The sequence below is a fragment of the Sus scrofa genome, chromosome 8 (assembly GCF_000003025.6).
Source record: "Sus scrofa isolate TJ Tabasco breed Duroc chromosome 8, Sscrofa11.1, whole genome shotgun sequence".
Taxonomy (NCBI): domain Eukaryota; kingdom Metazoa; phylum Chordata; class Mammalia; order Artiodactyla; family Suidae; genus Sus; species Sus scrofa.
The window spans coordinates 110,307,602-110,334,835 of NC_010450.4; the positions used below are offsets into that span (position 1 = coordinate 110,307,602).

At 36.9% G+C, this 27,234-nt stretch overlaps 1 protein-coding gene across 1 annotated transcript in view; it reads right to left on the reverse strand.

The window, feature by feature from the left end:
* ALPK1 (alpha kinase 1) overlaps positions 1-27,234 on the reverse strand; it is a 126,782-nt gene that overhangs the window by 66,382 nt on the left and 33,166 nt on the right.

Genomic DNA, 27,234 nt, shown 5'->3' on the forward strand with positions numbered 1-27,234 from the left:
ATAATAGAGCAAACACATGAAAATACATGACAGCCCCTGAGGACTTTATTAGGGGTGTGTGTGAAATTACTGCAGGGCCTGGTCTAGATGGGCAGCACCTCGAAGGCATCAGAGAACAGAAGGGAGAGGGTCCTGGTGCAGACCCCAGTTACCCACCATGAAGTCAGTGGAATCACACGGAGCCAAATGAAATGAATATAGCCTGTGATTTATGGATCTTCTGCACATGTACCATCGGTGCCTCTGGATCCCAATGGCACCACACTTTCTGCCTCTCTGGAAGTCTACAGGAAGCATCTGGCTAACAGCTCTAATATTCAGACGTAAGCACAGGGTAATATGAAGTTTACCACTCTCATAACCCACTGCTGATTTCCCCTGTGCAGTATTCTTTATGGTATTTAGGATCATATAATTTAGACCAAAATAAGCAATGACAGATGCCAAATTTAAAGCTCTTCACTGCCAGGCACATTGCCAAATAAAACCGGGAAATTAAATCTCAGAACACCCAATTTCCTAGACCCATCATATGGACGGATGGATCTACTTATATCCCATTTAACACACAGAGAGTTGAGAGATTTCTTATGTAAATATATCATAATGAGTTACCGCAGTCTAGGTAATTTCAAGAACAAAACAACTCGCTGACAGTACAAAAATGTCTGATAAATAAATACTAAAAAAAAAAAATCACTTAATTAGCAACATTTTAAAGTTTGAGAATAGCTGATTTACAACGCTGTGTTAGTTTCTGGTGTGCAGCAAAGTCCTTTTCCATTATGATTTCTTACAGGATACTGAATATAGTTCCCTGGGCTATACAGTAGGAACTATATATATGTTTATTTTATGTATAGTGCCCTAACAAATCTTTTTGTTTGTTCTCCTTTCATTAGCGAGTATACACTGTATACAAAACCAAGGAAGTTATTCTCTTTCTGGGTTTGCCAGATCAGATAGTAGAGCCGCTGTCTGCTGTCTGGCTTAGACACTCTTACATGGGGTCAAAGGAAGAGAATGTGGAAAGGAAAAAAATGCAACAGATATGTGGATGATGCTACTCCCTCTGTTGCCTAGCAAATCATGCAACACAATAATTTACTGCTTTAGTAATCATTGAGAATATTAAAACGTGAATTATTGTGTTGGTGTTAGGGAAAATGTACTCCACTACCCCATGGCTTCACTTTAAGAAGATGGTTTCGAAGTTGAAATAGCAAGAAAATATTTTTCTATCTTCTTTCTATTCTATGACTTTATAGGAACAAAAAAATGAGGGATGAGCTGTGTAATCTAAATTTTGTAATTCTCATTCTATCCTAACTAATATACTCTCCATGTTTTAGGTTTTAAAATATACACACACACACACCACAGACAGAATTGCCAAAGCAAAGTTTTAGGATGTGACAGACTTGTTTCACTGAAACAGTCATGTATTTGTTAATGAAGAACATGAGTTCTTCACACAACATTCTTGTTACTTGACAGAGCATCACATAAGTGAATCATGAAATAAGTGAGGTCATGAAATTAGTTACTGGAAGTATTGAAACATAAAATTTTTTTGGTCTTTTGTCTTTTTAGGGCTGCACCCACGGCATATGGAGGTTCGCAGGCTAGGGGTTGAATTGGAGCTGTAGCTGCCAGCCTACACCACAGCCACAGCAACTCGGGACCCGAGCCAGGTCTGCGACCCACGTCACAGCTCATGGCAACAATGGATCCTTAACCCACTGAGCAAGGCCAGGGATTGAATGTGCATCCTCATGGATACCAGTCAGGTTCGTTAACCACTGAGCCATGACGGGAACTCCCATAAATATAAATTTAATCTCTTCTGTTTAAGATGTTTCAGAAAATATTCCTGCATAGACTGGGTTGTTGGACTAAATGGTTGTCAATGTTCCCTTTAGCTCAAGTGTTTATAAGCCAATGTTTTATGGTATTAGCTGGCCATTAGTGCTCCTTTTTTTTTTGTCTTTTTGCCATTCTCTTGGGCTGCTCTCGTGGCATATGGAGGTTCCCAGGCTAGGGGTCGAATCGGAGCTGTAGCCACCAGCCTATGCCAGAGCCACAACAACGCTGGATCCGAGCTGCGTCTGTGACCTACACCACATCTCGCGGCAACGCCGGATCGTTAACCCACTGAGCAAGGGCAGGGATCGAACCTGCAACCTCATGGTTCTAGTCGGATTCGTTAACCACTGCGCCACGAGGGGAACTCCTAGTGCTCCTTTTTATGAAAAGAACTAAACAGTAAAGCTGGTTAAAGAGTTAATTAGTAGGCTAGAGGGAACAACAGGCCATAGCAATGATATCCCCCATTCCCACCATTCTCTGAAAAAGGGATATGGTGGTTATAAGAGGAGGTTAGTATGGAGTCTGAGAAATGCAGTTGGTGGATGAGAAGGTTAAGAACAAACTTTCCTGGGAATGAGTTATGGGTGAGTAGGGCACTTGACTTTCTTCAAGTCTTAAATTAAATCAAGAAGGGGGTTCTCTTTCCCAGGATCCTTTTTTAGGATTTCAGGTAGAAAGAGAGTGCAATGAGAAAATATCAAGAGCTCATGCACAAGAAAATAAAACTGCACTATAATATAACTTCAATAGCATATCACCCCTTTGTCTAAAGGCTTCTAGGAATGTTTTACTGGTGCTATATCATCCTCTTAGGATAGACAGTCTTCCACTAGATTAGCCAACTCAAATGAATTTAATTGCTTTGTTTCTATTAGTATTTTAAGCAGAGAGGGTATGTATTAAAAAAAAAAATAGGAGAACTAGTATACATGATGTTGTTCAATGACTAATTCCACCCCATTCTCTACCATTAACTATTTGTGAGACCTCTGAGAGTCACTTTTGAGATTCATTTTTCTCATCTGTATTTTGAGGTGATTGGTTGGGAACAACTGTTAAAAATCTTTCTAGGTCTTAAATTACATACTTAGCAGGCGTCTAGACAGACCAGATTGTCTATTGCTAAAGAATATCTGATATTTATTTACTGAAAAGTTCCCAGCCCTTTTCAGAACCCTTAAGTATAATATTTTTATGTATACTTTTCTCTGTGGTTTAGAAGTATTGCCTTGAGTCTTAGAAGAGGATTATTAAATAGTCTGCTTTGCTTTGGTTTCCTCACTTGAAACCCTAATTCCTGATACACAGGATCATAAATCTCTTCCTTTTGTCTAAGTGCTATGAAAGAGAGATAAGATACATGGTTTTGTGACGGCAAACAACAGGACTTGACCTAATCATCGGGGTAAAGCTGGTTTAGGTCAAGGGGGGCTTCCTCGAGGATGTGATGCCTGAATTCAGCTCTGAAAGAGGATCAGGGCTTAATGAAGTTAGAGGGTAGGAAACAGCCCTAACATAGAAGGAACTATGGAGGGAATGAAAGAAGGCCAGGTTGGCTGAACTAGACATAAAAGGAGAAAGTTGATATGAAGTGATGCTAAGAGAGGTAAGCAGGGACTGTGCAGGTAGGCCCTTGTGCACCAGGTAAGGAATTTTTGTTTACTCTAAGAATCACAGAAAATTACTGGTAGCAGTAGGAACACAACTGGATTTGCATTTGGAAAAGGTCATTCTGTTTTGACCATTGTCTATTAAGGTCAGGGAGGAAGAGGGTGACTGAAGGTAGATCAGTTATGTACTTATTGCAATAATCCAGGTCAGAGATATATCAGGACTTTGGACCAGAGCGATGGTATCAGACATATAGAAAATTGGACAGATCCAAGACCTGTTTAGGGAGTAGATCCAGTACTGATGTTGGATGGATATGAATGGTCTTAAGGATGAGTCCCAAATGTCTGCCTCACTGACTGGACAATATTACCATACTTTGAAACAGGGAGCATGGAAGAGACAAGACATAAATACACCTTCTATTTCTAATAATAAAGATAGTAAGGAAGATAAATCATACTGTCCAATATAAGCAATCAGATTTTAACCAAGAAAGAATCTCTAAAAAGGAATAAGAGATTTCCAAGATAATATTTATTATGTGTTACTTCTCAAAATGTACTGAAGATTTTCTTTATACTTTTTGAAAGTTATAGCATTTCCCCTTTCTTCTGTGGAATTCAGGAGAGACAATAGGAAGAAAATACTGTAACATGAGAAATACTTTGGAATCCAACCATCTGTCTAGGCTTGTATGGTTCATTGTTAGGCATAACAGAGGTTGGAGCCCAGGAACTTTTCCTTCAGGCAACAGTCCTGCTGGAAATTTTGGTCAGCTTCATTTATAAAAGAATCGTTTTCAATTTAAACACATTAATTTTGCCCCCCTGAACTCTGGTACTATGTGAGCTATACATTATTTCTGAATTGGAAAATAGATGGTTCCTAATATTTTTTGTTATCTGTGGATTATTTTTTCTATTTTAATGTCACCCATATATTTTTCCTTCAAAATCAAACAGAAAGAGGCCATAAAAAGCAATCAAATATGCAAACAGATAATTCTAGAATAACACCAGATACCCAACAAAGTTAGAATCATACACCCTAAGTCACACATGCACACACATAACCGAAAGGTCATGTATTCATATATTCTGTGTTTGATTTTGGCATATAGGTAGATACTTTAGTTCTTTTGATGACTAATAATTTAGCTGAGTGGTTGAGTTATATTATAGAATAATTGGCAAGTCAGCCATCATTAAAAAGATGCAAATCAGTGGATTAGTCAAAGCCCCACTTCTTTTGCAATTGTGTTTGAGTCTTTTCTGCTGCTCAATCGGTATCTTTCTTAGAGGATAAATTAAGGAAAATAAAAGAACTTCAAAGGTATTCCATGGTTTACTGGTTGCCACCTCCGTAATAATCCACCAGCGAGTTAGTGAGAATCCTTAGGTCTGAACATGTGGGAAAGCATAAAGAAATAAAAAGGGATGATCTCTACAGTCAGGGAGTTTATAATATAATTAGAGGAATAAGACATAAATACATAAAAAATGAACTATACAAAGCATATCACACATGATTATATTCCCAATACGTAACTTAAATTATCTTTGTTGGAATTCAACTGATGGGTGGTTAAATTTATAAGGAAGCTAACAGAGCTCATTTAATTTATATGCACATGAATTATTATACTACAAATACTTTTTCATCTCCAAATTATTTATCGTATTGTTTTTACGAGGAAACGTACTTTGGTTTCCAACATAGAACAACAAGAATAAGTTTCTCCAATCAAGCACCAATAATGATAATCCAGCCTTTCCCACTCTTTCACTCTCTTCTGAGCAACCCCACACATCAACTCTGACCATATTACCTCTCATACTGATTAGTGGTGAAAATGCCTAAATAAAAGGAGAGAAAGAAATCTGATTGGATCACAACTGTGGGGCTTGGTTAGATATGTTTGTTTGCATTCTATTGTATTATTATTATTATTTTGCCTTTTTTTTTTTTTAAGGGCCTCATCTGTGGCATATGAAAGTTCCCAGGCTAGGGGTCGAATTGGAGTTGCAGCTGCCAGCCTATGCCACAACCACAGCAATGTGGGATCCGAGCTGCGTCTGAGACCTATACCACAGCTCACAACAATGCTGGATCCTTAACCCACTGAGTAAAGCCAGGGATCCAACTCACATCCTCATGGACACCAGTCAGCTATTTAACCCTAGGAGCCACAACAGGAACTCCTGATATGTTAGCATTTTAAAACTGCATAAAAAAGGAGAAGGCAACTTCTAAACCACTAAAAATCTAAAGAGTAGACTTTTATTTATGCTCTGACCAACATTCCTGCTGAAAACTAAAAATGCTGGAAAACCAAGTTAAAAAAAATGGCAAGAAAGGAAGGACTACTCAGAAGACAAAAATCAAGTAAAAGCTGTAACCCAGAAAGTTATCATAGAAGCTAGTCTTTGCTTTGAGTGCATTTGCCAAACACTGAGCTGAAACTGGTTTTCACTGTCTTGGACCATGAAGAATAGGAAATAAAACCAAAAACCTACCCAAGTGGAAAGTATAAGAGAAAACTGCCCCCTGCATAAAACTGACATCCTAAGATGTTGCACCTTTAGGGTAAGGGTGAGCTAAATATACATTCTCATCTTCATCCCCTACTTCCCAGGAAAATTGTCTGTTGCAAAACATGCTGCTTCATGGAAAAGAACAAAAATTTTTCCTTTGAGAATTTGAAGCCACAGATCCACAAAACCTCTAGCTGATACTTATTTTTAAATAAGTTATATAAAAATGATCCTAGATTGGTGGTTTTCTCAGAGAAGGCAACTTCTGGAATGAAATATAATCTTCTCTAGAGGAATCTGATTTCAATCCAAGTTTCAAAGAATTCTCACCTATAAAATGCCAAGGAATACAAGCTCCTGGTCAAAGTTCACAAAATGCATAAAATAAAAAAGAAACAATGACTGAAAGCAGAAACAACAGACAGTAAAATTAGACCCACAAAGACTTCAGAAAATAGAATTATCAGATAAGGACTACAAAATACATGTTTAAAGAACTGAAAGAGTATGCTGAGTGTATGAGTAAAAAAGAAACTATAAAAAGGTACAAGCAGATTCAAAAAGCATCAAATAAAATTTCTAGAAACAATAATTAAAAATTTTAAACTCAATGAACTGGATATATTTGATAAAATATTAGCTATGGCTGAAGATAGACTGTTTAACTGAATGATTCGCCAGAACATATCACCTAGATTGCAACAGGAAAAGACAAAGGAATGGAAAATACGAGGTTAAGAAACACTTAGGATTGATGGAAAATCTGTAATATGTCTATTCAGAGTCCTAGATGGGAAGAAGCAGAAGAAGCAGAGACATTTGGAGAGATAATGACTAACAACTTTTAGACCAGGAGAAAGAAAATAATCAAAATGTCCACAATTCTCAAGCAGACTAAATAAACAAAAATTCACACCAAGAAATATCACAGCGAAACTAGGTAACACAAAAGACATAGAGAAGATCTTTAAAATGGCCAGAGAGAAAAGACAGATATCTTCAAAGAAATCAAAATGAATTTATAGATGCCTATCTAAAATCAACAATGAAAACTAGAAGACAGTGAAAGGATAGATTTAATATGCCAGGAAGCATATTAAAATATTTAAAAGTAAACATCAACAGTTCCTTACCAAACATACCACTAGAGTATGTAGTTTAGATAGAAACAAAGTGATCACTTATGAAGGGCCTGAGATTCAATAATAAGCATAAAAGTGCTAAGTTATTGGCTAAGTACAAAGAAACATTCATTAAGTTTCTGTCATGGCTCAACGGTTAATGAACCTGATTAGTACCCAGGAGGACGAGGGTTCAATCGCTGGGTTAAGGATCCAGTGTTCCTGTGAGCTGCAGTGTATAGGCTGCAGAAGTGGCTCAGATCTGATGTTGCTGTGGCTGTGGTGTAGGCCAGCAGCTACAGCTCTGATTACACCCCTAGCCTGAGAACTTCCATATGCCTTGGGTGTGGCCCTCAAAAGACAAAAAAAAAAAAAAAAAAAAGAAAGAAAGAAAAGAAAGAAACACTGATTTTATAAAGCTACAACAATGTCTTGTGGGTGAAAAAATAGAAAAATACACATATAAACACAAATAGTGTATATGTTAGGAAGAGAGTTTGTTCAGGAAGAGTGGAGACATTAACTTTAGACTCTGATTAAAATTACTAAGATAAACCCCCAAAGTTAAAATAAAACACAGGGAATTCCCATTGTGGTTCAACAGTAACAAACCGACTAGTATCCTTGAGGATGTGAGTTCGATCCTTTGTTGCTGCAGCTGTGGCACAGGCCAGCAGCTATAGCTCCAATTTGACTCCTAGCCTAGGTACTTTCATATGCCCCAAGTGCAGTCCTAAAAAGACAAATAAAATAAAATAAAACAAAACATATAATTTTGAAACTAGTAGAAGGAAAAAATTGAAAGAAAATCTAAAAGATGGTAAGAAATAAAGAAAATTAAGAAATATACTTCTAAATGACTCACAGGTCAAAGAAGTCATTATTATGGAAATTAGAAAATACTATAATAGAATGATAAATACTACATAACAAACTGTGTGGAATTCAGTCAGAATGGGATGTAACCATGTCAATGCCTCCAATAAATATAAATGAACTAAATATTGCAGTAAAATGATAAACACATTTAGACTAGATTAAAAAATAGCTACATGGATTTATTTAAAGCATAAGAATATAGAAATGTTAAAAGTAATAAGATGGGAAAAGATATACTAGAAAAATACTAACTAAAAGAAAGTTGATATACCTATATTAATATCAGATAAAATAGACTTTAAGGCAAAAAGCATTAGTAGAGATAAAAAGGTCACTTCACAATGATACATAGTACAGTTCACAAAAAAGATATAACACTTCTAACCTTATATATATCCAGTACCATAAGTTCAATATACATGAAATAAAAATTGAAAGAACATAAAGAAAAATATGCAAATACATAACCGATAGTGGGAAAATACAGCACACTTCTCTTAGAAACTAATATATTAAGCAGATGAAAGTCAGTGATGGTATAACTGATTTGATTAACACAATTAACAACTGATCTAATAGATATTTATGAAACAATATATCCAACAACAATAACAGAATACACATTATTTTGAAGCATATCTGGAACATTTACAAGAATTTAACACCTACTGTGTTGTAAAAGAAATCTCAACACATTTCAAAGGATTAATGTCATGCAGATGACCAAAATGCAATTAAGTTGGTAATCAATAACAAAAAGATGATTAGATAAAAACCTTTATATAGAAGAAAACTAAGAAATATGCTTCTAAATAACTCACATATGTCTAGATAAGAACCTTTATACAGATGAAAATTAGAAACATGCTTCTAAATAACTCACAGTTCAAAGAAGCCACCATTATGAAAATTAGAAAATATTATAATGGAATGATAAACTCTTCAATCAAAATATGTGGCATTCAGTCAAAGTTGAATGTAGATGGAAATTTATAGCCTAAATACTTATAACAGAAAAAAAAGAACTATGGAAAATTAAAGAGTTAAGCTTACATAACCAAAAAAAAAAAAAAAAAAAAAGGAAATGGATAGAAAAGATAAAAAGAAAGTAGAAGAAAAAATATCAGAACAGAAATTAATGAAATAAAAAAAACACCCATAGGAAATTCAACAAAACAGAATTATTTCAAAAGACTACTACTGGCAAACTTAATTGGACCAATAAATCTAATCTTATGCAAAGTATACTTTAAGTCAGCAACAAATGGTTAGAAAAGGTAAATTAATAAAAATATACTATTTACAGAAGTTCCTTCTTGGCACAGCAGGTTAAGGATCTGGCATTGCCGCTGCAGCTGTGGCACAGGCTTGCAAGTGTGCTGTGGGTCCCTGGCCTAGGAACTTCCACAGGCTGTGTGTGTGGCCCCAAAAAAATAAATAAATAAAAATACACCATTTACAATGACATAAAAATATGTAAGTTATAATAGAAATAATACATGTGTGTATATAAAGTACCTAAGAATAATTCTAACAGTAAATATGCCAAGACTTTTAGAGAGAAATTATAAAACTTACTTCACTAAAAGACATTAATGAAAATCTAAACACATGAGGATATCCCATATTACTGATGTAGAAAACTCAATATTATCAAGACATCGATTTCAGCAAATTAATCTAAATATCTAAATGCCAAACAAAACAACTCTGTGTGTGTTTGTGTGCAACTTCACAAGATGGTTCTAAAATTTATGTGGGAGAACAAAGTTCAAGAATAATCAAGATACTCAATGAAAAATAACAAGGGAGGAGAGGGTGTGTCATACAGATGTCAATAACTAATATAAAATTACATTAAATGATACAAAAATTACTGGCAGTAGGACAAATTGATCTAAATAAAATCGGAAGTCTGACAAAAGAACCACATGCATATGAAAACTTGATTTATCAAAGAGCTCAATACATCACACTGAGCTAACTGGTTTCTTAAATCAAGCCAGATTAAAGACCTAAATGGGAAAGACAAAACCAAGCAACCTCTAAAAGAAAATACCTAAGAGAGAAAATATCTTTCTAACTGTTGCTTAGGAAAGAATTTCTTAAACACTTGCCAAAAAAAACAAATAATAAAGGAAAAGATAGATACATTAATTTATTGGAAAGACGAACATCTGACTAGTAAAAAGACATCACAAAGAAAGTGAAAAGACAAGGCACAAACTGGGAGAAAGTAATTATAATACAGGTAACTGACAAGGATTTCCACCCAGAATACATAAAGACTTCCCATAAATCAATGAGAAATGGACCAACCACATAGTATCAAAAGAATGAGCAAAAAAGCAACAGATACTTCACACAAGGAAACATGAATGGCCAATGAACTTATGAAAAGTATCCAACTTCATTAGTAAGTAGGAAATATAAATTCCAAACTACAATGAAAAAACATTCACAACTCCTTGACTGAAAAAAAATTTAGGCTGAACATGAGTTGTCAGTTATTCCTATCCACCACTGTTTGATGTTATCCAGTAAAATCAAAGATGTACACACATTGTGACCCAATATTCTCTCTTAGTGTCCACTCGTTTAGGGAAGCTCTTGGACCTGTGTCTAGGAAACAGGTATAAGAATGTTCACCGTGACACAGTTTATAATAGCAGACAAACAAAGGAAACATATGTCCATCAACATAAGAATGAATTAGAAAACTGAAGTATATTTATACACTGGAATGTAATAAGCAAATGAATGAATTACAGTTACAACATGCATGGGGCTTAGAAATATAAACAGGAAATCACAGATGAATACACACAGAAAATCTATCAACACAGCAAAATAATATATTAATATATAGATACAAATATGTAAGGTAAAATGACAAAAAAAAAAAAAGCCAGCCAAAGAAGAAAAGTGATTTTTAGTAAACTAGAAATTCAGAACAGTGGATTTACTGAGGGGAGAGTGAAGGTGGGAAGTAAGTGTACAAACCCAGGCGATTTCAAACAAAGTAACTGGTTCTTTTACTTAAATTGGTTGTTTCACCCATAGGTATTCATTGTGTTCGGTGTATATTGCACCTATTTTATAATTTTTGATACCTATTTGACATTTAATGAAAAAGTTAAAAATAATAAAATGGAAATCCAAATCTAGGAAAATTGCATAGGCAATAAATCAGTTCCTGCCCTTAGGGCTAGAGCCTGTGTTTCCACTGAAAGACTGTGAAGACACAGCCTTTCAGAGCAAGGAGGGGCACCTGCACAGGGATTTCTCAAGGGTAGGATTTGGAATAGCTGAAGACAGAAGAGAAGAAAAGAAATGTAGTTGGGGAATGAAATGAACAGAGACTTCAGGGGAGGGATCCTCATCTTGGGGTGGGATGCCGCGAGTAAGCACAGGCTATTGAAATAACTGATGAGGCAGGCAGGTTGAACCACTAGTTTAACAAACACTGCGGTGCCAAGAAATTCAATTTATCTGTCATTCCATCTATAAAGAAAATGAGGGGTGTGCTGTGATTTTTTTTTTTTTTTAAGAAGTAAGATAGATTTTAGAAAATTCTGTAAGTGGAAAATGCTATGGCTCTTTTATAGCAAGATTTCTAGCCTGAGAGCCATACCTTCTTAAAATGGGAGACTAGAGGCCAAGGCTGCCTCTTCCTTCTTTCTCCCTTGCTCTTGTGCCCCACCTTCTCCAAGTTCCCTGCAGCTGAATGTGTTTATCAAACTTGACTGCGCAGGAAAGTGCAATAAGAGTGTTCCGGGTCACAAACTGGTTACCTGCCAGCCTCAGGAAGAAAGAAGAGGAAAAAGAAAAGGCCATTGTTGCAAGGTCTGCGGCTCATACTCTTGGGCTACAGTTACCCACTCCATCAGCCACAGTGACACCAGACTAACTATTAGCCTAGCCCCCACGGCTAGAAGAGCGACATTCCAGGTCAAGGTAAGTCAGGCCTGCCATCTGGTTCTGCTCAGGGCCCCTGTGCTTATGACTTCCAAATGGTCCTGCTAGGATAGTTTTCTTTGTATTTCTGCTCCCCAAATAAGAGAAGACCACTCCCCTATACTGATTCTGTGTCTTCCCAAATCCAGAGCTGCCATGATACTGGGAGCTATTCACAGAGTAGGAAGAATTATTTTATAAATTTTCAAGGGCCTTCAATCTGAGGCATATCCTCTAGGAAGCAGATATTGTCTGCTCAAACTCTTGGTAAAGAATTTGATCCATGAGAGGGGTGAAGAGGCAGAAGGAAGTCAAGTAACTTGCCCAAAGCCCCAATCAAAGATCAGCATAAGAATCTAGAAGGCTGACAGGTACATGAACAGATGCTCAATACAGTTAATTATTATAGAAATGCAAATCAAAACCACAATAAGGAATCACCTCACACCAGTCAGAATGGCTCCCTTAAAAAGTCTATAAATTGGAATTCCTGCTGTGGTGCAGTGCGTAAATGATCCAGCTTGTTTCTGTGGCATTGCCAGTTCGATCCCTAGCCCAGAGCAGTGGGTTAAGGATCTGGTATTATCATAGCTGTGGCATAGGTTGCAGATGCAGTTCAGATTCGATCCCTGGCCCAGGGACTTACATGTGCCACGGGTGTGGCTGAAAAAAGAAAAAAGTCTGTAAATAATAAATGTTGGAAAGGGTGTGGAGAAAAAGAATCCCTTGTACACTGTTGGTGGGAATGTAAACTGGTACAACCACTATGGAAAACAGTATGGAGGTTCCTTAAAAAACTAAAAATAGGCGTTCCCATCTTGGCTCAGTGGGTTAAGAACCCACATAGTATCCATAAGGATGTGGGTTCGATCCCTGGCCTCACTCAGTGGGTTAATGATTCAGCACTGCCACAAGCTGCAGCATAGGTTGCAGCTGCGGCTTGGATCCTGATGTGGCGTAGGCTGGCAGCTGCAGCTCTGATTCAGCTCCTAGCCTGGGAACTTCCATATGCCATAGATGCAGCCCTAGAAAGAAAAAAAAAACACAAAAATAAAGTTATCATATGATCCTATAGTCCCACTCCTGGGCATATATCTGGAAAAAACTCTAATTTGAAAAGATACATATACCTCAATGTTCACAGCAATACTATTCACAATATCCAAGACATGGAAAAAAACCTAAATGTCCATCAACAGATGTATGGATAAAGATGTGGCATATATACACAATGCAATATTACTCAGCCATAAAAAGAGTGAAATAATGCCATTTGCAACAACATGGATGAACCTAGAGATTATCATACTAAGAGAAGGAGACCAAAGACAAATATCACACGATATTGCTTATAGGAGGAATCTAAAAAAAATGATAAATGAACTTATTTACAAAACAAACAGCCCCGCAGACATAGAAAACAAATTTATGGTTAACAAAGAGGAAGGGGGGATAAATGAGATTAGGAGTTTGGGATTAACATATACACACAATTATATACAAAATAGGTAGACAACAATGACCTACCATATAGCATGGGAAACTATATTCGATGTCTTATCATAACCTATAATGGAAAAGACTCTGAAAAAGAACACATATATATATACACAACACACATATATATATACACACACATACACAACACATATATTTAAGTCATTTTGCTATAAACCTGAAACTAACACACATTGTAAATTAACTATCCTTTGATTAAAAAAAATTCAGGAGTTTTAGATTGTCTTCGAAACATACTTTGCCTCCCTTTAAAGAGATATTAGCGTTCTGGAGAAAAAAGAAGCAAATGTAATTTGCTAGAAGGGAAACAGTTCTCTTTTGAAAGAGAAATTTCCTTGAAAGAAGAAATGGAGTGTCTGCTGAGGTAAATGAGGCAACTGAAATGATCTGTTTACTCCTACAGCATCCGAATGGCAAAGTCTCCAGGGAAGGAACAGGCGCAAAGTCCAAGTGACGGTGTGGTATGCATGTGGAAATGGCATGAGGCAGACTATGATGTACCACTGCAAGGGCTGCGAAGCTTATATACTTTTAATGAGGCCAGCAAATGCAGGGATTAAGGTTAATCGTGCAACAAAGTATTTTCAAATCTGTGTAATTCTCATAGCCAAGAGAATTATTTTGCAAAGAACCATGTGGATTCTGAAGTTAGAGATAGCTCACAAAGGAGCAGTCTGTATTGAAGAAAAGAGATGAGGGGGCTCTGAAATTGTTGGAGCAGAAACATGAAGGTAATGAAATGAACTGCAGTTGCACTGCGTTAAGTCATCAATAGGCAGCCAAATGAAGCACTTGCACTTTGCAGTCAGGGTTCTTGGGTTTAAATTTCAGCTCTGCCACTTGCTACCTAAGCAGCCTTAGGCAAATCATGTCTCAGTTTCCTCATCTCTGAAAACAGGGTAATAGCAGGCCAAACAATTGGGTTAACACGTTGTAAAACACAAAGAACATCGCCTAGCACGTAACAAGTGCTTTGTTGGTATCAGTCATCATTGTCCATAAAATTTTCAAGAAATAAAGTTTCATTTTTTTAAAAGGTCACCCAATTTCTCCTTACTTTACCTTTTCTTAGATTTGGTTTCCTTTTTGGCTTCATCAGCATTTATGGTTTTGAAATAGAAAATTGCTTTGACTATGCAAAGTCTTTAGGTTCTCGATATTTTTCCCAGTATAAAGCCACGTAACAATGGGGTTATCCCCCAAATAATTTTCTTTTCTTTTTTTTTTTTTTTGTCTTTTTGCTATTTCTTGGGCCGCTCCTGCGGCATATGGAGGTTCCAAGGCTAGGGGTCAAATCGGAGCTGTAGCCACCGGCCTACGCCAGAGCCACAGCAACGCGGGATCCGAGCCACGTCTGCAACCTACACCGTAGCTCACAGCAATGCCGGATCGTTAACCCACTGAGCAAGGGCAGGGACCGAACCCGCAACCTCATGGTTCCTAGTCGGATTCGTTAACCACTGCGCCACGACGGGAACTCCCCCAAAATAATTTTCAAATCCATGTTCAATTACAAATAGAAATTCTGTTAGAGAACTGAAATGTTAAAGACCAGACATCTTTAGGAAGAAAGATACAAGTTTCATTTGCTTAAAAAAAAAAAAAAAAAAAAAAACCAAAACCCTAAACCCAGCCCACTTGGTTTAATCAGCTGTTTGCCTCCATCCCTGAACTGCTCCTCAGTTTGGGGTGTCGAAAAAGTGAGTTCTGAAGTGGCTAAGGGAAAGAGTGTCCATCAGATTACAGATCAGACAGATACACTCCTAGCCTCTCATCTTCTTCTTCGTTCTGACATATGCAAAGCTTTTTATTTTACACTTGAAATGTCAAAGGCGCCTGGGGGTGGGCCTCTGGACTGGAGATTGGTGGACCACACTCCTGGGCAGATATAAAAAAAGTCTACCATACAGCTGCGTGATTCACACAGCTTGTGCACATCACCAGCAACCAATGGGGCTTGGCAGAGAGCTTCCTACTGGCCTGGAAACAAGTATGGACTTGCATTTCCTCCAGTGGCAAGAGACTGGGATGGAAAGCCACTCGGATATACACACACTTTGAGGGCCCAAAGGCAAAAGCATTGCTCAGTGGAGCAAACATCCACAGGCCAAATACTTCCACACAGTGACAATCAAGCAGAGCCCAGAAGCAAGGGGGTCTGTAGGGCAAGGAGTTTACAGCAGGATTTTACTACTCTTGTGCGATGGTATAGGAAAAAGAAGTGTCTAAAAAGGAAAGACAGCATGTTTAATTTTTTTGTTTATTTGCCTCCTGTGGCAGGCATCCCACTGCATATGCAAAAGTTACACAGAGTCCTCAGCGTGGCTCATCTTAGCCAAAAAGGCTCAAGAAGAAAACCAGGCCTGCTCTGCTCTCTCTGCAGCTGCAGAGAACCCCTAGGCCCTCCCTTTATCAGACTGACTTGGAAAATGAGTACAGTCTTAGAATTTCAGGATTCTATGCTTTCTATAAGAGTTCTGCTACCAAGCAAAATGCAGCTCAGTCACAAAACAAATGTGCTCAGTGCGTCAATCACCTGATTTGGGGGGACAACTTGATTGTTTTTGAGCCACTCCACTCACTTTCTTTGGTAGCTCCTCAAGCGGAAGAACTCTCATTTTCTCTTTTCTCTCATAAAGAGGACAGAGATCTGAGAGTGTTCATTCTATTCTTTGCTTTTGGCTAATGAAGGAATATTTGCAAGTACAGAATTAATATCGATACAGAAAATTCTTTTAAAAATGAGTAAATCAAAGAAGGCAAGTGAAACGAAACACATCAGCTTTTTACATAATCTATTACTGGCAAAAAAATTTTGTTTCCTACTGTTTCCTTAATGCTTGGTTTTAATAGCTAATTTAGAGGTTTAAAACATAAAATAATACACACTGACTGTATTTGCAAACCCCTGAATGGTAGTTAAACATTTATTGAGTATCCATTCTCTAATATACTTCAAATTTTTGAAGGGTACCAAGAAATAGAATAAACATTTCCAACCCTCAAAGACAACCTCATTGGGGAAGTAAAATGAATACATATAATTCAACTTATGAAAAATCCCAAAGCAATGTTCTGACCCACAGGATGTATTTACTTTAATTTAGACAAGTTGGAGAATTCTTTCTATCTTTCCCACTATTATAGAAGAAAAGGCATTTCATATTAAATCTTGACATAAGGAAAGACAAGAATTGGGCTGATTATTTTACTTTTATAAGATTACAAAGAGGTAGGTAACAAGTAACATGTGCCGGTCTGAAGATAAAGTCAGAAGTTCAGTGATTTGCCCAAGGTCTAGTGGCAACTCACTGGGATTATGTGCAGGAGTTAGACACAAACTTTTAAACATCCAATCCACTTTGCTTTTACATGAGACTACTCTGTGTCCTGGCTTTTGCGGGGAAGAAAACAATAAACATACTGAAAAAAGGGTGTATTATTTTGGTAGATTGTTGATTCTATGACCAATACATATAAGGCATTCTGTTTAAAGAAAGAGGCTTGATCCTTAAATCGTAAAGCACTGACCTAACAACCGCTGTGTTTTTTTCTTGGGAAAAAGTATTCTAATTTGGCCTTATTCAGACAGTTATATAACTCCAAGGGGACCAATGAAGAGAAAGGAAAGAACTGATGAGGTCTAAGTGGTGACTGCATTTATAGATTAATCCTGACAGGGAGCAAATGCGTCTCCTCCCAGGAGGCCCCAATATAGCCAACTGAGAAGTGGGGTCATTATTTACAAGCACAGTGGATTTTCTGATTACAATAAACATTTTAATTACTTTAAGTGAAACTTAAAAATTAAGCACTTTTATTGTCTTTTTTTTTTTTTTTTTTTTGGTCATATTGGCTACACAGGCAATCCTCTCTTATTCTTTACACTGCTTCACATAGCAATTCATCTGCTCTGAAAACAAAATGGGAAAATGGTAATATATTTGTTTAAAAAAGCACTCATGTACCAAAACCTGCAAGATCTCACACGGGGAAAGAATGGGCCAAATGAGTGGTAAGCAGCATAGCCCCAGAGCAGTTTTATTTCCATTCATGTTCCGCAGTGGCCTTTCTCACGTAATTTCGTTTGAAGTTAATAAATTTGGAAAATACTTACCCAAATGAATTAACGAAGGTGGGGTAGGAGTAGAATAATGATTCAATTTTTATTTTTCAATAAGATGATAAATGCTAGGAAGATACTACCACATACTGGAGAACACACCAACTACACATCCACAATGAAAGTCATTATGAAAGAGTATTCATGAAACCGTGGTATCATAGAAACAAAACAACTAATTTGGAACATGAGAGCCAAATAATCAAATTCCTTTGGGGGGAGGTGTTTTCTGACTGGTAATATTGTCACAGGAAGTGATATTACAGAATTGGTATTAACTTTTAAGGTGAGACAATAGTACTGTGGTTGTGTTAAAAAGAAGTTCATATCTTTTAAGGAAACACTCTGAAATATTTACAGATGAAGCTGTATGAAGTCTGAGATGGAGGGCACAGTATTTAAATTAGGCAAGATGGGCTACAGGTTATTAAATGTTGAGGCAGAATCAAGGCACATCGGATTTCATATACTGCCCCCGCCACTTTGGTACGCATTTGAAATTTTTCATAATGAAATTTTTAAAACATTCTGTTTTGTGGAGTATAAGCAGGAAGGAATGATTCTGATGAACTCTGAGAAACAGCAAAAGATCTTTCTGAAATTATCTTAATTCCTCCTAGACCCTGCTTTAGGAGCCAACAAAATTGGGCTTTAACCTCCTTAATGTGAAGTAAGGCTCTGTAAAGTGAGGCTAAAGTTTCATCCAATTCTATAATTAAGCCCAGACTGGGACTATGTACACTTGGAGTGTCTGCCTAATGAGTTACCAACAACACATTTGTTTTTTTGTTTTTTTTTAATCAAGGCTCCATTCCACCTACACACCCATCATATAATATTTCTAGGATACTCTGTTGCATTTCCCTCTTAGTTTGTGCTTGGAAATCACACCTAAATTTTAATAGTATCTTAAGCAAAATATAAACAAAAAGTTAAATGTGGTGCAAAAATAATCATACCAAGTACTTCAAAGCCGTCAGCACGGGTAAATGAGCTCTGTCTACAAAAACACAAGAAGCACGCCCCTTATTAACACTGTCTTGGGAAATCAGAGGCTACGAGACTATGAATGAGTAGAGAGGACATGCCTGCTTTTACCAAAACTAGGTGACACGCTTCTATTCAAAAATCAAAAAGTTATATAACTTAAAACAGAAACTTGCCATTTTTTTTAAATATGAAAAATTAGTCTGATGATTCGACTGTTTAGAGTATTTGAACTAGTATTTTTAGTCCACAGTTTGCAGTCACAGATTCCAGCAAAAGGCAGGGTGGAGAGGGAATTTTTCAATGGTTGAATCCTTTCTATCCTTTAGGTCCTGTGTACCTCAGACACAGATCCTTATGATGTAGGCTTTATTATTCCCACTTTAGAGATGAGAAAGTTGAGGGTCATGGAGGTTAAGTCACATACTGAAGAAGGGGTATATTCAAACGTTCCAGAAGATTTTGACCCCAGGAGCATTTTTAAAACTATTTGCCTTCTAGCTTACTGACATAGTCCTGAATATTTCTAAATGTTTTCAGTACATAGAAAGATAGAATTAGTCTTTCTCAGGACTCTTATTAGACTTCCAATAAAATAATTCTATAAATCGATATGTCTATCACATGTGTATTCTTCATTTTACTAATGAATCAATCTCTACCCAGCCTGGTCCAAAGAAAGTTAATCTAATTCCACAATTTCCTCTAAACATCCTAGAGACAGCTGAAAAGCCAGAGGCTCATTCAACTGGTCACTCCTACTATTTTCACATTGGAAAGACAATTGCTTACAACTGAATTTGCTCTAGACTTCAACCAGCAGTAATTCAGGCCAGAACACGCTCTCCTGTCACACTCTATCTTCTCCAAGTCCAGGGAGTTTTGTCTCATAAAGATAATTAAAGACAGGGCAGTGCCATTTGCTAGGATTTCTCGCTTTCTCTTTTACCTATTATAAAAGAAGAAACTTTAAAGATTAGATTTTGCTTTTGCTTTTTCTAAAGCTGGGTATACCAACTGGCATGGGCTGTATTAAAATCAGGGAAACCTCAATCAAAAAGCCCCTCTAGGAAGGCAGGCTTTCTTGTTAATATGCACCAACATGAAAGGCTTTCTTTTCATCCTATACAACTACAGTGTGTGTAAATTGCAGGGGGCTCATTGGCATAAATCTCGGCTGCGACCTCTGAGGTAAACTGGATTTACATTACTTTCTGACAAGAATTAAATGAAGGCCTTGTGGATATATGAACAGCCTTCTAGGCTGCAACAGATGGGCATGAATGTGCTCCCTAGGAAAACTATCAGTGACATCTGTGTCCTCCAAATTCTGGTGGTCTCAGCCAATTAACAGGGGGGAAGAAAAGGTGGGGGTTGGGAGGCCACTGCACAGCCCCCAGCCAAAACCCAGGCAGAAGTGTTTGTGTTTGGAGATGGGATCAGGCTGGCCCGAAGCAGCGAGGTTAGCACTTTATTGTTATCATTCAAATGGAGAATGTGGCTTACAAGCTATTTGTATACCACAGTGAGGATAATATGATTTTTCTCATTTGACCGGAGGAGATGGCCCTCTCTTGCAGCTGATATCATATTTCAGTGCAATCTCTTTGAGATGGGTGTTTACTTTTGTCTCTTCCGAGGCAAGCTGATGGTCTTGCTGTCTGCCAGTTTATGCGGTGCGTTCACGTGTCACAAAGCAGGTGAACTCTAAGACAAAACAGAGATCTTTCCCCAAAACACTCTTCCTCAAGACCTATTTTTTTTCTTCCTCCAAAGGAGCATTTATTGATTTCACAAGGAAGTCAAAAATCAGGGTTTTCTGGTTAAAACAAAGTCAAGAGAAATTATATGAGAGAACTTTAATGAAGTGATTGAGGATTCCTTGAAAAGATAGCAAAATGAACCATGAAGGCTACTGTCTGGATTTATCAGCTTTTGGCATGCCAATCCCCCTGTGTTTAACATGCGGGTTAAAGAAAAAATAGGTGAACCTAGGCAGAGGATGTTTCCTCTTGCGTACTCTCATCTCATTTCTTTGGATTGCATGGAGCCAATGACCAGGACTAAAGGGATGGCAGGGGAGATGAAAACTTAACATTTACTTGTTCAAACCAGAAGGAATTAGGAGACAATTATTTCGATATTCCAGGTCCTGTGTACTCTAGGCCCAAGCATTAAGAGCTCTGGACCCAAACTACCCACATCTGGCTCCATCACTTCCTGGATATGACCCAATGGGCAAGTTACTTTTGTGCCTCTGTTTCCTCATTTGTAAAATCAAGCTAATAATCATATCTGCCTCTTAATGAGGATAAAATAACCTAACACAAGGAAAATGCTTCTGATGTTGTTTGAGGGCTATTTTTATCCTTACTTTTTGGAGAATACTGATGACCCATGGTAGAGTCCTTAACCTCTAAACTAGTTTTTCAAAATGAAGGCATTATGTTCTACTTGTTTTTAGAAATTCTGAAAACTGACTTACCAAAAGAAACAATTTATATTGCTTTTAGAATTTAAGGTCATGCTTTAAAATTACACATTGCCTTTAGTGTATAAGATTTTGAAATTATGATTTTCTAAAATGAACTTACTAATTATCAGTAGCATACAGATATTGCTAAATTATAAAATAGTTTGTCAAGAGGCTAATAAAATAATGTATTTACCCCCCACACAAATTTAAGCCATTTGTTTTAATTCTCTTTTCCTAGTTGTCGAAATGGAAGTGAGTAGCTTGTGCTGCCATAAATTGAGGTTATTGTAAGTGAAGTTTTAGAAGACAATAATGGTTGTGATAGTTTGGATTTAAATTATTTACCCCTTTGTCATAGTGTTACTCAAAATAATAATTCCAGGGAGTTCCCGTTGTGGTTCAGTGCTAACGAATCCTACTAGAATCCAAGAGGACGCAGGGTTTGATCCCTGGCCTCGTTCGGTGGGTTAAGGATCTGGCATTGCCATGAGCTGTGGTGAAGACTGCAGATATTACTCAGATCTGGCGTTGCTGTGGCTGTGGCACAGGTCGGCAGCTGTAGCTCCAATGCAACCCCAAGCCTGGGAACTTCCCTATGCCACAGGTGCAGCCCTAAAAAAGACAAAAAAAAAAAAAAATTCCGTATCATAATTATTAAGAACAGCAACAAAAAAAGGAGGGCACAAAGGGTAAGTGGACCTTCCAAACCACAATCTAGCTGCTCATAGTGCTGTGTTTCTATAGTAAACTTTCACTTGCGAATTCTTAGCCTCTTATTTTCTGCTCTGGATGACTTTCTAATTGATCCAGTTATGAGAATCTGAGCAAGCGAAGCCTCTCAGCATAATGTAGGGTTACTTTTAGCGGAAGCCAAATTATTGGTCCACAAAGAAGTTACTTGCTCTTTCTCCATTACTCACTTGCTGGCTTTCAAAACCCATGGACTCGATGGTGAGGATGAAGACAATTGTGGACACAATTTTTATACAAATTGAGAAGTTTCAAAAATCTTTATTAGGCTGCAATGCCAAAGATAATTTTATTCTGTTGGTATAATATCTTCATGTTTATCTATAGACAGCAGAGGGGCCTTTGTCTGCAGAGAGATTCAGACGAGAATTGACACTAAACAAAAGCACCTGTTGTTTCGTTCTTATAATGGCCTCAGAAGTGACCAGTTGGCTACATTTTCCCTGCACTCCTCCTTAGGCTTTCCCCAACACTACCATCTCACACATCATTACTGGACGTAAAAGGAGAATAATTGAGGAGAAGATCAATAAATTTAAAAGCTCTTTAAGGAAAGACATAATGAATTTGGTACAGCACATATTTTTAGATCAAAGATGCCTTTGAAGTGACAAAACCCTAATCCATAAACTACTGAAGCACTTCCTTTCTCTCCCAAACTGCTTGTTGTCAAATAAAATGGAAGTTAAGGAAATTATCTTTATCTGAAAATGGCCAAAAGAAGCCATCACCTAATGACAGCCTTGTCACAAATGACAATTGGGGAAATTGTCAGGAAGGCAAGGCCTAACAAGCAGAGGAGTGGGCTTGCTGTTTGCACTAATCTGGCCATGCAGCCCCCCCACACAATCCCAGTCAGCTTGCTGTGTGAAACAGCTAAGGCTTTGTCAGTGGTGGCAAGGACTGGAAAGAGTGCTCTTTCATGAATATGTATTACCATCCCTCCATGTCTACAGAGACAAACCCTTCAAAACTGAGATATAAAACACACACACGCACCTCCCACCAACAAAAACCAAGAAAACCTAAGCTACTTGGTTGAGTGTAGTGAAATGCTAGTAACTAATGAAAGATCACGCATTGGAAATCGAGCCACAGGCACTCAGTTCCATGCGTTTGCAGGATCTTTGTTTCCCAGCAATTGAGATGAAATCTTTTGGGGGCTTTCAATCTTTGGGAACCATGTGTATGGATTCCAAGATGCTACACAGAGTTACATGGTTTGCAAATCATACGTCTTAAAATAAATTCACCTTTCCAATGACAAATGTGTTCTGAAATTCTAAACATGTGAAAATAACTTTCATATTAATTGAGTACATGTGCTGTTTTAAGAAGCTGATCAAATCTCACATTTACTTCCTATTAAGTAGTAGAAACACGACATGGCCAATCGTGATAAAGATACATTTGTCCAATATTAAGCAGAAAGATATTGTGCAGCAAAAAGTAAAAACGGCAAATGAGAAATTTAAAGTAAAATGGGGAAAGACCCACTCTGCAACTCCTCTATGTTAAAATGTTTTTTAAAATTTAGATTATATGTATATCGTATATCTTTTTCTACAAGGGAATTATTTTGCATTCATCTCTGGACATAGATCTAGTAGTATGTTTTTGAATGACTGAACACTGGTTTTTCTACTGACGTCAATTTAATTTAAATATGAATAAATATGAATATATATTTAAATTCACTTTTCATAGCAGCAGATGCATAAGGCAGAAAAGTATAAGGTTGTTTCTCTTTTACTTTTTCTTCTGATATGATAAAGTTTGGTTTCCCACTGTGCAAGAAACAAAGCTCAGTTTTGAAGGTTTTCAATATTACGCAATGTTTGCCATAGACATTTACATTTCATTAGCATATTCTACTCTACATGAAATCCAGTGTTGAATGCTCCCAGCACACTAAAGCTAATCCTCTTTAAAGAGCTACAGGCTATATTACATGTGGCCACAGCAGCAGCCGTGCCATCACTGCATCACTTTGAAGACGATGAACAGAGTTCTCTTGTGCGTCTGTCTGTACCCAGCCTCATAAACCACTGCTTTCTGTGCTGTGAAATCCCTCTGTTTTCATCAAGAAGAATTACAAGGAGGCCAAAATCCACGTTACCACTCTGAAAGCTGGACTGTACTTGAAGACGAGATAGTATGCTGATTTCACTTTTCCCTAAGTGTCTATCCACAATCTTTTCAAGTAAGATTAAAATGAACTATATCCAAGTATTTTTGGTCCTTTGATTAGGATCAAGTGCTAACCACCACATCTTCTATCTAGGGAATCTGATCCTGGAAAACCAGAGGAAAGAGACTCAGTGATGCCACAGGTTTTTGTGGGGTTTTTTTTTACCCTTATTTTTAGAGGATAACATTAAAAATTTGCAGTAATTTGTAGTAGCCCACTTTCCTACAAAGATGAATTAGCTGGCATTATCTATGCAGCAGATAGAAAATCCAGTATCCAATTTGAACAAATATAACAAAAATTGTACAATATTGCAGAAAATGTAATTTTTTAGCTAAAAACTAAGTGAATATATACTTCTATTGGTGATATTCCCTTACTAATGCTTAGATTATGTTATAAATAAAATTGACCTTATTTATTATTTATTATAATTAATTTGTTTAAAAAGTGGTTTATAAATTGTAATTTTGAAAATAATTATTTGGTAAAAATTGCCATTGAAGATGCCCATTATACTGCTTAATGTTATTTTACTTCATATCCCACATGGTAAATTCTCCTATGATTAAAACAGGAGACACTTCGATTTTCATGCAAAATCAAATGTCTTTTTATTAATTATGAGTATCTAAACCTCATCAGATTGTCCCTTTTCACCTTTACTCCCAGGAAACTCCAGTTTTGTGATCAGTTTCATGTTGTCCTTCACTTAGATAATCTTGTATAAACCATCTAACTCAGATCTTTTGCTACTTGGTTCCACACTCTTTACCAATGGCTTAGTAGTTCTATACATAGTATGTGTCTCTTTATAGGTAATAGCAAATATTTTTGAACATGTGTGCAAGTTAAAATATATTTCACAACAGTATTCCTTATTTAATTTGGCCATTTTCTTCAAAAGCATTTGCCAGAAAGGCTTTATGGAACAAGAGAAAGAACTCAGCATTTGGAGTGAAACAGCCCTGAATTTGCTGTATATCTTCAATGTGGCAGGAATTATTTGCTTGCTCTTCTGGGGTGACTGAACTGAGGTAGTTGACCAATTATTTCTCTTCCTGTGGGCAACTTTGGCAGTAAAGAAAACTTTGCTATGAGTTTTCATGCTGTACCCCTCTTTAATCCTAGCAATACCTAAATTCAGACTGAAGTCTCATTTATAATTAGTATACTTCTTTGCTTATTCTTATATTCCAGAATATGACACGATTATATTGCAGTCTAGACATTTGCAAATACCTTTCCTAGGTGTGTGCCTCCTTCTGTGTCTGTACTACTTTATTTATTTTTATTTTTATTTATTTATTTTTTGTCTTTTTGCTATTTCTTTGGGCCACTCCCGCGGCATATGGAGGTTCCCAGGCTAGGGGTTGAATCGGAGCTGTAGCCACTGGCCTACGCCAGAGCCACAGCAACACAGGATCCGAGCCGCATCTGCAACCTACACCACAGCTCAGGGCAACGCCGGATCGTTAACCCACTGAGCAAGGTCAGGGACCGAACCCGCAACCCCATGGTTCCTAGTCAGATTCATTAACCACTGCGCCACGACGGGAACTCCTGTACCACTTTAAAGTTCAAGGAATCTCTTCCCTGTGATTTTCCTATTCTCTCTTACATCTCTTCCTGAGTGTCACCATCTTCCAACACTTCTAATTTAGACAAAGGAGGAAAAGAAGTGGAAAACTGGTATATTTAAAATTGTTTGATATTTCCTCAAAAACTACCTTCTTAGAAAAAACCACTAAGTATGAAAGCACTTAAAAATAAACAAAATGACAGGCATTCCCATCGTGGCTCAGTGGTTAACAAACCTGACTAGTATCCATGAGGATGCTGGTTCGATCCCTGGCCTTGCTCAGTGGGTTAAGGATCCGGCATTGCCATGAGCTTTGGTGTAGATCACAGACATGGCTTGGATCCAGCATTGCTGTGGCTGTGGCACAGGCCAGCAGCTGTAGCTCCTATTCAACCCCTAGCCTGGGAACCTCCATAAATCCATGGGTGCAGCCCTAAAAAGACAAAAGATAAAACAATAAAATAAAATAAATTTTAAAATGACATAAAATAGTTTATTAAAATGATTTAAAGAATGTAATAAACCCTTCCCTATTATTAAAATGTCTGTATTTAAATGTGTTACTGCTGAACATTTATAAAAATTGATAATATAGTAGGCTCAAAAAGAAACTTCATAAATCCCCAAAAGGAAAAATATATTTGACCACAATTCATAAAAGGTCTAAATTATTAACAAAAATTTAAATTTATAATTGGCTTACTTGGAAACTTCACAAGTCATCTCACTCTCATTTTCTGATACATTTTCAAACTCAAGGGATGCAACCAAAATTTACTCAAAATAAAGTCAATAGCTTGATAATCTTTTAAAATAAAAATGAAGAAACAAACTGTGTTTTCATCTTAAAGTAAAGGAATAACAAACGAAGCCTTAGGGAAGCAGGAGGAATGAACAAATATAAAATGTTTTAAAATAATTATATATAAGAGTAAGTGAATCAAAATAGTGGTTATTTGAAAAGCCAGTAAGTTGGCTTTCAGGAAAATCTAATGAAAAAAAGAAGAGAGAATCTTTTCAGATTGAGAAAAGCAGAACAAACTTTAGAAGTATATGAGACTATTATGTACAAATCCACTTAAAATACGTGAACATGTGCATACAGTATATATTTTCTAGGACAATTTTGATATACTATTAGAGAAAAAGATCCAAGATCTAATTAGGACTAATAATAAGTGAAAAAATTCTCTTACTTCCAAGAAAGGTGTCAGGTTCAGATGATATCAATTTCCACCAAATCTTTCAGATTTTATAAATGATTTCCAGCATATTTACATTATTACAGAGGACAGAAAAGTATAAAACACATTTCCAGTTCATTTCATGAGGCTGATTGAACACTTATCAACATCGGACCAATGCAATGAAAAAAATAAAAAGATAACTATAGTAGACAAAGCTGTTGCCCATCTATACCTCCAAAATATAAACTGCCAAATATAAATTTAATACGAAGTGAATTTGAGCCCTGAGAGGAAAGAAAGCTTTGCTGAGGTGAAGAGAAGAACAACAACCAAGTAATATTTGAGGATTCAAAGCCTAGTATTTTAAAGGTGTCATATTCTCCAAAATCATCTATACTTTTAATAATTTAAAAATCTTCAACAGGATAAATTTAGAGCCAGTAAAT